We start from the raw sequence: 12,352 nt of genomic DNA, 5'->3' as shown, positions 1-12,352 counted from the left end.
ACTTTGCTGATACGACCGTGGTACCCGGCAGAATGTATTTTCTTATTAGTGAAAAGAGGGTACGCTAACCAAAAAAGCCTCCTATTTTGGGGGGGGAGGGTAACATATACACCAAAGACCCAGACCGGTGTTAGATGTCTGCTGATGTTGTGTTTCCGGCGGTTGAAGACAGACTCATCGATTTCGACCGTATGACCTGAGCCTCCTGGGGATTCCTAAGAAAGTAATCCCAGCATATATCTCACAGGAAATTCTTCCAGTCCACAATTGTGTGCCGTGATCGTAACCAATATTCACATTGGAGATTCCTTGTTGACCCCATCTCGAACGTCCATAGGTAGATTACTTTGATAATGCAGGCGATCGTCAGTCACGAATTGGCAAAGAAGGTCCCAATTCTAATTGAGGTCCAACGGCGACATGTTGCACTGCAACATCTCCAGCTGTATCTGTCCATAAAGGCTTACTCTCTTGGCAAGTAAACATTTCTGGCCGCAGGTGGAGCACTCCTTCGCTTTTGCCATCAATTTTCTGTCCTGGAAAATCTCTGGGGTCTGGAGCTGGTTCACTAGGTTAGTCAGATTCATTTCACCATTACTGGTATCGTCAGCATTTCTTGAATTGTATGCAGTTTTTTTTTTTTTTTGTTATTTTTTTACTCTCTTCCAATTGATATCAAAATTCTTGTCTGCTGCTTGACACGCACATGCGTGTCGAGTTGAAACTAAGTGCACAGCGTTTTGATTGGCTGATGGCCATGTTTTGTCAGGCAGCAGCAAAACCTGAGCTGTTGACGTCATGTGCTGGACAAAGCCGAGCAAACGCTGAGTTGCGTCTAGTTCGTTAAATGCCCAAGTACCATGTTTTTTATTGTTTGAACCATTCGTTTAATGAATCCTGTGGTTTAATGAAGACTGTGGTTTAATGAAGACTGTGGGTATCTCGGGTTTGATGTGATATGGAGAAATTGTGCAACTTATTTGATATGAAATACTTGGCATTGTCGATGTATAAGCGTTCTGGTATCCCATGAATAACAAAAATTGCTTTCAGTTATTCGATACAGTTTGTACATGTAACACTCTTTATTGTCTTTATGAATGGCATTTTAATGTACTGATCAGTGACGAGTAAAATTTGTTGACAATTAAAAATACATATTATATATAAAGCTGAAATGTTCTGGAATGGCCTGGTTAAGTGTTCTTTAATGATCATAGTCTCTTTGGTACTCTTTCATTGGTGTTCATTGAATATACCTTTCTATATCTTTGTTAATTCCTCTCCAATAAACTATCTTTTGTTTTTAGCTGACATTTTTCTATCCCTTGTTGTGCATCATGAATTCTTTTAGGGACTGTGTTTTGCATACTTTCTGGTATGACTATAACATTCTTCTTTAGTCACTCATCCATCTTGTACTGATAGACAGTCTTTCATTGACCAGTAATTTCTTATAAGTTTGGATGTAGTTTTTATATCCACTGGCCATCGATTTACTTGTTTTAGCATTTTAAGTTCTTCATCTTCTTCTGTAGCTTCTTGTAATTCTGTTTATTTCTGCACTGTTATGTCGACAAGTTCAATTGTGTTGGTTGTGTTCTCAACAAATAATCGGCTATCCTCATCTCTTTACCTCATCATATCTTAATAGAATTCTTTGCAGTGGTTGTGCAATGATTTTATTTTGTATATTTTTTAGTGGTTTGTGATCTGATTTTATTTAGAACTCTTTTCGATATGCATGAAATCTTTCACAACCAAACACCATTGCAAGTAGCTCTCTTTCAATGTTTGCATATCATGATTCGGTATCAGTCAAGCCTTTGCAAGCAAATGCAACAATTTTGTTGTCATTGATTAATGTTGCCCCTAATCTTAACATGCTTGCATCTACCTGGAATTGTTGTCTTTGCATTTGGCTTAAAGTAAGCTAGGTATAGATTTTCATGAATTTCAGGTTTTGGAAAGCTTTACCATATGTTTCATTCCATTGATATTCAGTGTCCTTTGTGGAGCTGTTTTGGAACTGAGCTCTGGTATGAAAGGGCTTAGGTATTGGATTGTAGCTAAGAATTGTTGGATTTCTTCCCAATTGGCAGGTGTAGCTTTTACTTTAATTTTGTCACACTTTTCATCTCAAATAAGACTATAGAATTTTATCTGTTTTTGTTTTATTTTGCATTTCTGTTTATTAAAAACAAAACCATACCTTTCTCAATTTTTTGTCATGTTCTTCAACAGTTTTGCCATATATGCAGATATCATCAGATATTCCAATGGCTCCATTACAATCTTCAAGTATTCGGGCCATTTTTGTTGGAATATGTCCTGTTATATGAAATGGATATCTCAAACGGAGTATTGAAACATGTGAGCAGACTTGATTCTTCATCCATGTTTTGCATTAAAAAAAAAACAGTAGAGATTTCTCGATTTAAATAAATATTTTAATTTTTTAAATATTTAATTTTTTAAATATTTTAATTTTTTAAATATTTTAATTTTTCCTTTGTTGATTTTAATTTTTCGTTGTTGATTATAAAATAGAATGACATAAAGTCAACCCATTCGCTTATTTTCTAACATCAGTAACATATTAGAGGTCTCTTATTATTTTTATTTTTTTAGACGAAAACATTTTTTCTTTTGAAAAAAATTATGTTGATGTACTCACTTTGTGGTGTATTTACATCCGCTTTTTTTTTTCTTTTTCTTTTTGCTTGGCGTTACTTGCATATCACTCAGTCACCGCTCGCTAGGCCGTTTTAGTGTTGATCCAAGAGAGATAACTCTTAAAAATTAAGAGTTCTCTACCTTGTAGCATATGTCTGATGACATAATCATATATTGGCGCTTATGTCAACGGGTCATTAAATCTAAGATTTAATACATCATAATAAGGTAACCAGACATAGCAAAAAATAAGCATATTTTGCAAGATTTGGGACGCTGAAATAATCAGTAGAACAATGAAAGAATATATAATAGAAAAGAGAAAAAATATGAAAAATACTGCTGATACCGTTGAGTTAGTTCCGGAAATTTCAACAAAAAGAAAACAAGTTAATCAACGAACTTGTAGGTAGGAATTTTTTGACACCCCTAACACGAAACTGCGAATAAAATATAAAAAAAAAAAAAACTCGTATTTTCTCTTTTAAAAGTGGGTTGTTTATTTTCTTTATGGATTATACTTCCAAAATAAACTATTAAAGTTGTATAAAAAGTAATAGAAATATTGTTGTTGTTTTTTTTATTTAAAAAAACAACAATATTTCTATTACTTTTTATACAACTTAAAAAAAATATTTCTATTACTTTTTATACAACTTAAAAATAATATTTCTATTACTTTTTATACAATTTAAAAAAAAATATTTCTATTACTTTTTATACAACTTAAAAATAATATTTCTATTACTTTTTATACAACTTTAAAAAAATATTTCTATTACTTTTTATACAATTTAAAAAAATATTTCTATTACTTTTTATACAATTTAAAAAAATATTTCTATTACTTTTTATACAACTTTAAAATAAATATATTTCTATTACTTTTTATACAACTTTATTTTTAAAATATTTTTTTATACAACTTAAAAAAAATTATTTCTATTACTAGTTGTATAAAAATACAACTTAAAAAAAAACATAACTAATGAAATTAATCGAATTTTACGAGTTCAGTATTTTTCCATTTTTAAACTTTCACAATTTTTCTATTGATCCTATTTTTACGATATTTTCAGGGTCAATGTGAAATTTTATGCTATATAATATTTTAGACAAACGTTTTTTTTTAATTCACCCCTCCCTATTTTGAAATCTCTATTAAAAAGTAAATAATTAATTTATGTACCAAAGTTTTATATATCACAAATTGAAGATAAAAGATCAATAAATAATAGATTCTAATTAATAAAAAAGAATAGTTTTTTGGAAATTTACCCGTAAAGTCCGAAGTTAAAAACCTTCTTTTTTTTTAAACCACGTTGTTTGTATTTTTTTTTTTTTTAATGAAACCTTTGTCCTTAATTGAAAAAAATTAGGGTTTGAATTACATTTTTCGAGTAGTTATAAGGGGGTCGAATTAATTCACGCACTCCCCCCCCCATTTTGAAATGTCTATTAAAAAGTAAATAATTAATTTACTCACAAAAGGTTTATATGTCACAAATTGAAGATAAAAGATCAATAAATAATATGAATTTAGGAAAACTCGTCTCCGGAAAACTCGTACCCGGAAAACTCGTACCCGGAAAACTCGTCCCCTTTTGCTAGGTAGGAAAACTGGTCCCTTATTGAATAAATAGGTAAATATCCACATGGTAAATATCCAGATCCGCTACAACAGAATACCGACCACTCTAATTTGTTTTTTTACAGGTAATTGAGGTCGCTGACAACGAATCTGATAGTCAAACTTGGGGCAAATTTACCGTTTGCATGGTATTAACCCCCGAATAACTTTCCACCATTTTGCAGCTTGCGTTTACGCTACGCGCGTGGCACTGCAGTATGAACGACGGCTTGCTTCATTTTTTTAATGACTTACAGTTTAAAGAAAAGTACAACAAATTGGACCTTTTTTTTTGTTGTTGTTTCGCGTAGTTTTTAATGTGGTTTACAAAAACATAAGCACCAAACATCTTTGTTTTTCATTCTTTTTTTGCGGGAGAGGGATTCAATTATAGAACTTATGTGGCTTAATAGTTAATTAATTAGTTAAATGTTTTGGTAAATAACTGTAAGTCATAAAAAAAAATGTCAGTCCGTAATTTTTTGATTGGTACGCCATGTGAGAAGGCAGTTTGCTAGGTGAAGCAAGCCGTCGTTGCTGCAGCCCACGCGCGTAGCGTAAACGCAAGCTGCAAAATGGTGGAAAGTTATTCGGGGCTTAATACCATGCAAACGGCAAATTTTCCCCAAGTTTGACTATCAGATTCGTTGTCAGCGACCTCAATTACCTATATAAAAAAAAAAACGGTAAATATCCAGATACGCTACTACAGAACACCGACCACTCTAATTTGTTTTTGTTTTTTTTTCAGCGCGGTACCAAAATTGGCGCCCGGAAAACTCGTCCCGGGAAAACTCGTCTCCGGAAAACTCGTCTCCGGAAAACTTGTTCCCTTTCGTTAGGTAGGAAAACTGGTCCCTTATTGAATAAATATCGATTGAAAACACATTTTATGATCGTTCTTGAAGGCGATATTGTTTTTTAAAATAGACTATAGCCCCCCATAATATTTTTTAAAAGTATTTTTACTTGTTCAATGTTTTTTTTTTTAAATAAAATCGATTTTCTAAGTGTCCGTTTTCTACCTAACTGGCTAAATTCTTAGTGGTTTCACTTCTTTTAAAGCGTTTATTATCTTCATACAAACTTAATTACAATTTTTTTTGTTCTTATTTCAACGATGTTTTTTGGAGTCATAAAAACAATAATAAAAAACAAAACCAAAAAATTAAAAAACAGGGAGCGATTCGATTTTTCGTTACTTTTTTTTTGTTTTGGTTTTTTAATTATGATAGTTTTTTTTGTTGTTATGTTTTTGTTTTCTCTCATACCGAATGCCCTCATGCGTTATTTAAAATTATAATTTTATCAATTATCAACATTTATTGTCGTCCTGTCAAATTTTGCAAAAATTAACTAATAAATTAAAAGCGAAATATTTTTTTTGGCGTGAGAGATGCCATCTTTCGTTAACTAATTTTTAATTTTTTTTAATTTTTACTTCAAAATTCTAAAATCAATCATTAAGAGAAAAGGAAATCACTAAATAAATTTATTAATCAATTTTATTGAAAACTCCGCTATCGTTTATCAAGAATATTTTTAATTTCATTTTTTGTTGGTTGTTTTTCGGAGGGAGATATAGTTTTTACGAATTTAGGAAAACTCGTCCCGGGAAAACTCGTCTCGGGAAAACTCGTCTCGGGAAAACTCGTCTCCGGAAAACTCGTCTCGAGAAAACTCGTCCCCTTTCGCTAGGTACTCGTCCCTTATTGAAAAAATATCGATTGAAAACACATTTTATGATCGTTCTTGAAGGAGATATTGTTTTTTAAAATAAACTATAGCCCCCCCCCCCATAATATTTTTTTAAAAATATTTTTACTTGTTTAATGTTTTTTTTTTTTTTTTTTTTTTAAATAAAATCGATTTTCTAAGTGTCCGTTTTCTACCTAACTGGCTAAGTTCTTAGTGGTTTAACTTATTTTAAAGCGTTTATTATGTTCATACAAAGTTAATTACAAATTTTTTTTGTTCTTATTTTAACGATGTTTTTTGGAGTCATAAAAACAATTAAAAAAAAAAAAACCAAAAATTAAAAAAACAGGGAGCGATTCGATTCTTCGTTACGCATTTGGTTTTATTTTTTAATTATGATAGTTTTTTGTTGTTATGTTTTTGTTTTCTGTCATACCAAATGCACTCATGCGTTATTTAAAATTATGATTTTATCAATTATCAACATTTATTGTCGTCCTGTCAAATTTTGCAAAAATTAACTAATAAATCAAAAGCGAAATATTTTTTTGGCGCTAGAGATGCCATGTATGTGCTAACAATCTCTCGTTAACTAATTTTTAATGTTTACTTCAAAATTCTAAAATCAATCATTAAGAGAAAAAGTAATCACTAAATAAATTTATTAATCAATTTTATTGAAAACTCCGCTATCGTTTATCAAGAATCTTTTTTATTTCATTTTTTGTTGGTTGCTTTTCGAAGGGAGATATAGGTTTTATCCCCCCCACTCACTCTCTCTCTCTAAATTATATTTTTAAAAATATTAAAATTTATTATTTTCTTTTTAAAACCAAATCTCCCTCAGTAATTTCTATTTTTTAGCGATTATCAAGACCCCCTAAGATGTGATACCGGGCATTATTTCTCGTTCTCCCGTAACACTCGACATGTTTTTTGTTTGTTTTCTGTTTTTTTTTTCTTTACCAAATAAACGATTTCAAATAAATTAAATAAACAACATAGTCGGCGAGGTAGAAAAATCGATTTTACCCTTTTAGAAACAATAGTATATAAGTAAATTCTTTTTATATTAATATAAAAAAAATATGCGGTCTCGTTTATTAAAAACACAAAAAAACATTAAACAAGTAAAAATATTTTTAAAAAATATTATGGGGGGGGGCTATAGTTTATTTTAAAAAACAATATCTCCTTCAAGAACGATCATAAAATGTGTTTTCAATCGATATTTATTCAATAAGGGACGAGTTTTCCTACCTAGCAAAAGGGGACGAGTTTTCCCGAGACGAGTTTTCCGGAAACGAGTTTTCCCGAGACGAGTTTTCCCGAGACGAGTTTTCCCGGGACGAGTTTTCCCGGCACCAGTTTTTACCCCCCCCCCCCCACACACACACACACACCACCACTCTCTCTCTCTCTCTCTCTAAATTATATTTTAAAAAATATTAAAATTTATTATTTTCTTTTTAAACCCAAATCTCCCTCAGTAATTTCTTTAATTTTCTATTTTTTAGCGATTATCAAGACCCCTAAGATGTGATTGATACACCGGACATTATTTCTCGTTCTCACTCGATACTCGACATGTTTTTTGTTTGTTTTCTGTGTGTGTTTTTTTTTTCTTTACCGATTCCAAATAAATTAAACAACATAGTCGGCACCGATTCCAAATAAATTAAACAACATAGTCGGCGAGGTAGAAAAATCGATTTTACCCTTTTATAAACAACAGTAAATAAGTAAATTCTTCTTATATTGATATAAAAAAAATGCGGTCTCGTTTATAACATAATAAACGCTTTAAAAGAAGTGAAACCACTAAGAACTTAGGTAGAAAACGGACACTTAGAAAATCGATTTTATTTAAAAAAAAAAAAAAAAAAAAAAAAACATTAAACAAGTAAAAATATTTTTTTTAATTATTATGGGGGCTATAGTCTATTTTAAAAAAACAATCTCCTTCAAGAACGATCATAAAATGTGTTTTCAATCGATATTTATTCAATAAGGGACCAGTTTTCCTACCTAGCGAAAAGGGACGAGTTTTCCCGGGACGAGTTTTCCTAAATTCATGTGACATTATTTCTCGTTCTCCCGTAACACTCGACATGTTTTTTGTTTGTTTTCTGTTTTTTTCTTTACCAAATAAACGATTCCAAATAAATTAAATAAACAACATAGTCGGCGAGGTAGAAAAATCTATTTTATCCTTTTATAAACATATAATATATATACACGACCTCAGTAAGTAAATTCTTTTTATATTAATAAATATACGGTCTCGTTTATGAACATAATAAACGCTTTTATTAAAAACAAAACAAAACAAAAAAACATTAAACAAGTAAAAATATTTTTTTAAAAAAATATTATGGGGGGGGGGGGCTATAGTCTATTTTAAAAAACAATATCTCCTTCAAGAACGATCATAAAATGTGTTTTCAATCGATATTTATTCAATAAGGGACCAGTTTTCCTACCTAGCGAAAAGGGACGAGTTTTCCCGGGACGAGTTTTCCTAAATTCATGTGACATTATTTCTCGTTCTCCCGTAACACTCGACATGTTTTTTGTTTGTTTTCTGTTTTTTTTCTTTACCAAATAAACGATTCCAAATAAATTAAATAAACAACATAGTCGGCGAGGTAGAAAAATCTATTTTATCCTTTTATAAACATATAATATATATACACGACCTCAGTAAGTAAATTCTTTTTATATTAATAAATATACGGTCTCGTTTATGAACATAATAAACGCTTTTATTAAAAACAAAACAAAACAAAAAAACATTAAACAAGTAAAAATATTTTTTTAAAAAAATATTATGGGGGGGGGGCTATAGTCTATTTTAAAAAACAATATCTCCTTCAAGAACGATCATAAAATGTGTTTTCAATCGATATTTATTCAATAAGGGACCAGTTTTCCTACCTAGCGAAAGGGGACGAGTTTTCCCGAGACGAGTTTTCCCGAGACGAGTTTTCCTAAATTCGTTGGATCATTATTATTCATCATTATGTCGCTTATGCCGTTATGCTGCTTCTAATTCGTCTAAGATTACAATATTATACGTCCAGTACGATTTAATTTTCATTAGCACCCTTTATGCGGGACTTGAATATATCGTGGCTTGGCTTGCCTTATCCAATACATAAAATGCGTTCACAAGAAGAATGTTAAAATATATGCAGTAGAACGACATTGCCTGAATCCATACAGAGAGAAGATTTGCTTTTGCGAGGTGGTGAACTAGTGCTTAATTAAGATCTCAAAGAGAAGGAAGATAATAATGAGGGTTGTTCTTTCATCAGAATTCCTGTACACTGAGGCAGTTTTCCAGCTATTATGGAAGATTTAGCAAGGCATTTATTGTAGAGCTTGGAAAGTAGCTTGGGCTAGCTCGATTGAGCATTTCTTTTTATGGTGTCGTGGGGTGATTTTTACTTCAGTCCGCATAGGGAAATTTGGGGTCGTTTTTTAACGTGGAGAAAAGGTACAAAAATACAAATTGTCTCAGTTGTGAAGGATTTCTCCTCCACCGAAAGAGAACAAGAAAGAGAAGTACAGCATCTGAAGAACAGATACTACACTTTGAGATATTAAATCTTTTATTCATGTTAAAAATACAGTCAAAATCAACGATGAACTTAGGCACATGGCCAACTCAAAAGGGTTCCTTGTCACTCCAGAACTAAACAAAATCAAAAGTTTCTCTCAGCTAGTATCTTCTTTCACTTGCAATTTCGCAGTATCAGAATTTTTGTAGGAATTTTTGACACCCCTAACACGAAACTTCGAATATAATATAAAAATCTCGGAATTTCTCTGTTAAAAGTGGGTTATTTATTTTCTTTATGGATTATACTTCCAAAATAAACTATTACAGTTGTTTTAAAAGTAATAGAAATTTTTTTTTTTTTAATAATTTTAGGAATGAATTTTCCGAACTCAATATTTTTCAATTTTTAAACTCAATATTTTTCAATTTTTAAATTTTAAAAATCTATCAAATTTTTTCTATTGATTCTATTTTTACGATATTTTCAGGGTCAATGTGAAATTTTATGTTATTTCCAATAAATCGAATATAATATTTTAGACAAACGTTTTTTTTTTTTTAATTCACGAACCATCCCAATTTTTAAGTGTCTATTAAAAAGTAAATACTTAATTTAGTCACCCGAAATAATTAATTTACTCACAAATTGAAGAGAAAAGGTCAATACATAATATATTCAAATTTAAAAAAAAAAACATAGTGTTTTAGAATTTTACCTGTAAAGTTTGAAGTTACAAATCTTTTTTTTAGACCACGTTTTTTTTTTATTTTTTTTTATGAAATCTTGGTCCTTGCTCCTTTAATTGAAAAAAAAATTAGGGCTTGAATTGCATTTTTCGAGGAGTTATAAGCTTGGAAAGATGGGGTGGAATTATTCGCTATTTTCACGAAATTTCTGACACTGCTATGCATTCACCCTTTCATATTGGGGGACGTCCTACTTAACTCCCAGTTTTTAAAACATTTTTTATTGACGTGTAAAAACAAAAAAGATAACAATAAAATGGTACAATAATTCATTTGTGTCGAGGGCGGGGGGAAGAAAAAACAAAAGGTGATTAGTAGGACCCTCCCAACCCCGTCTAGTTGATAGACTGCCCGTTCCACTAGGTTTGTAAAAGGAACCTCGCTTCTGCATGTCAGTCTCTAGGTGGGGATGCCCTCTAGAAATGAATGGAGAAAAGAAAATTTTGTGAGTAAAGGATGGGGGTTAGTTTGTATTTCTTTCTCTCCAAGATGGGTAAAATTTGGAGGAAGGGGTGAAAACAAAAATTGCAGGTAAGAGTGGATGGGGATCTTGGAGGCTTCCTAATCGGGGAGGGATGGAACACACACTAGCTAGCTGAGAGGCTACTTGTTTAATTTTACTTTACAGAACTGCGCGTTCCACACCTAGGCGGGGGAACACGTATTCAAATTTGACTTGCCACATGTATCCATCTTCTGTCAAATTGCCGCGCGATGCAGCCTTCTTCTATCACATCTGATCCGTAGTTGGTGTTTAAAGAAAGCGATCAGATCTTGATCAGAAAAAGACAACGCCCTTCCCCCCCCCCGGCAACCTTGCAGACGCGACGTCCAAATCACCATTCTCGCCACGGCCAGGATCGTAACGTTTGTCTTTCCCGGTTCCACGTAACGTATACAGTAATTGCGCGAGGATGCTTAGGCTCGATGCGAGCCGTCACCCCTTAGGCTCGATGCGAGCCGTCACATACGACCAGTACTGGCGGAGTTCGCGGCAATCGAAGAAAGCGTGATCAGTAGTTTCTACGGCCGTTGTCCCACAACGGGGACAATCAGGCGACTCCAAAAACCCGGAACTGCATTGTAGGAGTAGAAGTGCATTTCGGGCCAATCGCCAGGTCAGAGAGAACTCCGAATTGTTTAGATGACTCGAACCTGGCGCACAGCTCCACGCGGAGTGGATCTTACTCTGCTGCCACCCCAAACGCGCACATAGCGGGTCGTCGGCGGGCCCCTTCACTAGATCCCTGTGGAGTTCCCTACGGATAGCAGTCACAAGGTAGTCACAAGGACCTTGGTAGTCGTTTTAGCGCGGCTCGGCACTCTTTCATATTTTTCATATTTTAGATTCTCCCTGCGACCTGCGACGGGTAACGAGGTCGGGAAGGCGGCAGTAACCACCGGGTGCCACGGTTGGTCATCTTGCTTAGGAAGGCCAGCCTCTCAGCATCTTGATAACACTTCAAGTCCGGCATTCCCAAGCCTCCCTCACACGGACGTTGAATACAGACCTGTCTGCTCACCCAGTGTCTTCCTCTGTCCCAAAGGAGCAAGGACAAGAGTTCGACAAGAGCTTTTAGGTGTTATGCAGGCAGGGGAAATACGGCCAGTCGGTAAAGGAAAGACGCTCTAACCTTTAAGGAAAGTTTCCTAGGAAGCCACGAATTGACCAAGCCTCCACCTTTGACCGTACCTCGAACCAATTCTTGTCAAGCTGGAGACCCGGTCCGAACCACACGCCGAGGATCCGGACCGGGCCATCTGTCCAGCTGAAGGGCGCCGGGAGGTTTGCGTTGCCACTCCAGGCGCCCAACCGCAGTCCTACCGACTTGCTGCGGTTTATCTTCGCCCCCGTGATTCTTTCGTACTGTGCGAGTGCCTCCGACACGACCTCTCTGAAGACAAAGATCGTGACATCATCGGCGAACCCGGATACCTTGGCAGCTGAGCCGCGCAGGGCCGAATTTGTCTCAGCTTGCGGAAATGCCAGGAAATGATGGTCGACTCTATCGAAAGATGACTGACTAATCAGCGCG

The sequence above is a fragment of the Euprymna scolopes genome, chromosome 38, assembly GCF_053919585.1.
Source record: "Euprymna scolopes isolate OS-2025 chromosome 38, ASM5391958v1, whole genome shotgun sequence".
In the NCBI taxonomy this organism is placed as follows: domain Eukaryota; kingdom Metazoa; phylum Mollusca; class Cephalopoda; order Sepiida; family Sepiolidae; genus Euprymna; species Euprymna scolopes.
Note: the sequence above shows the minus strand (reverse complement) of the source record.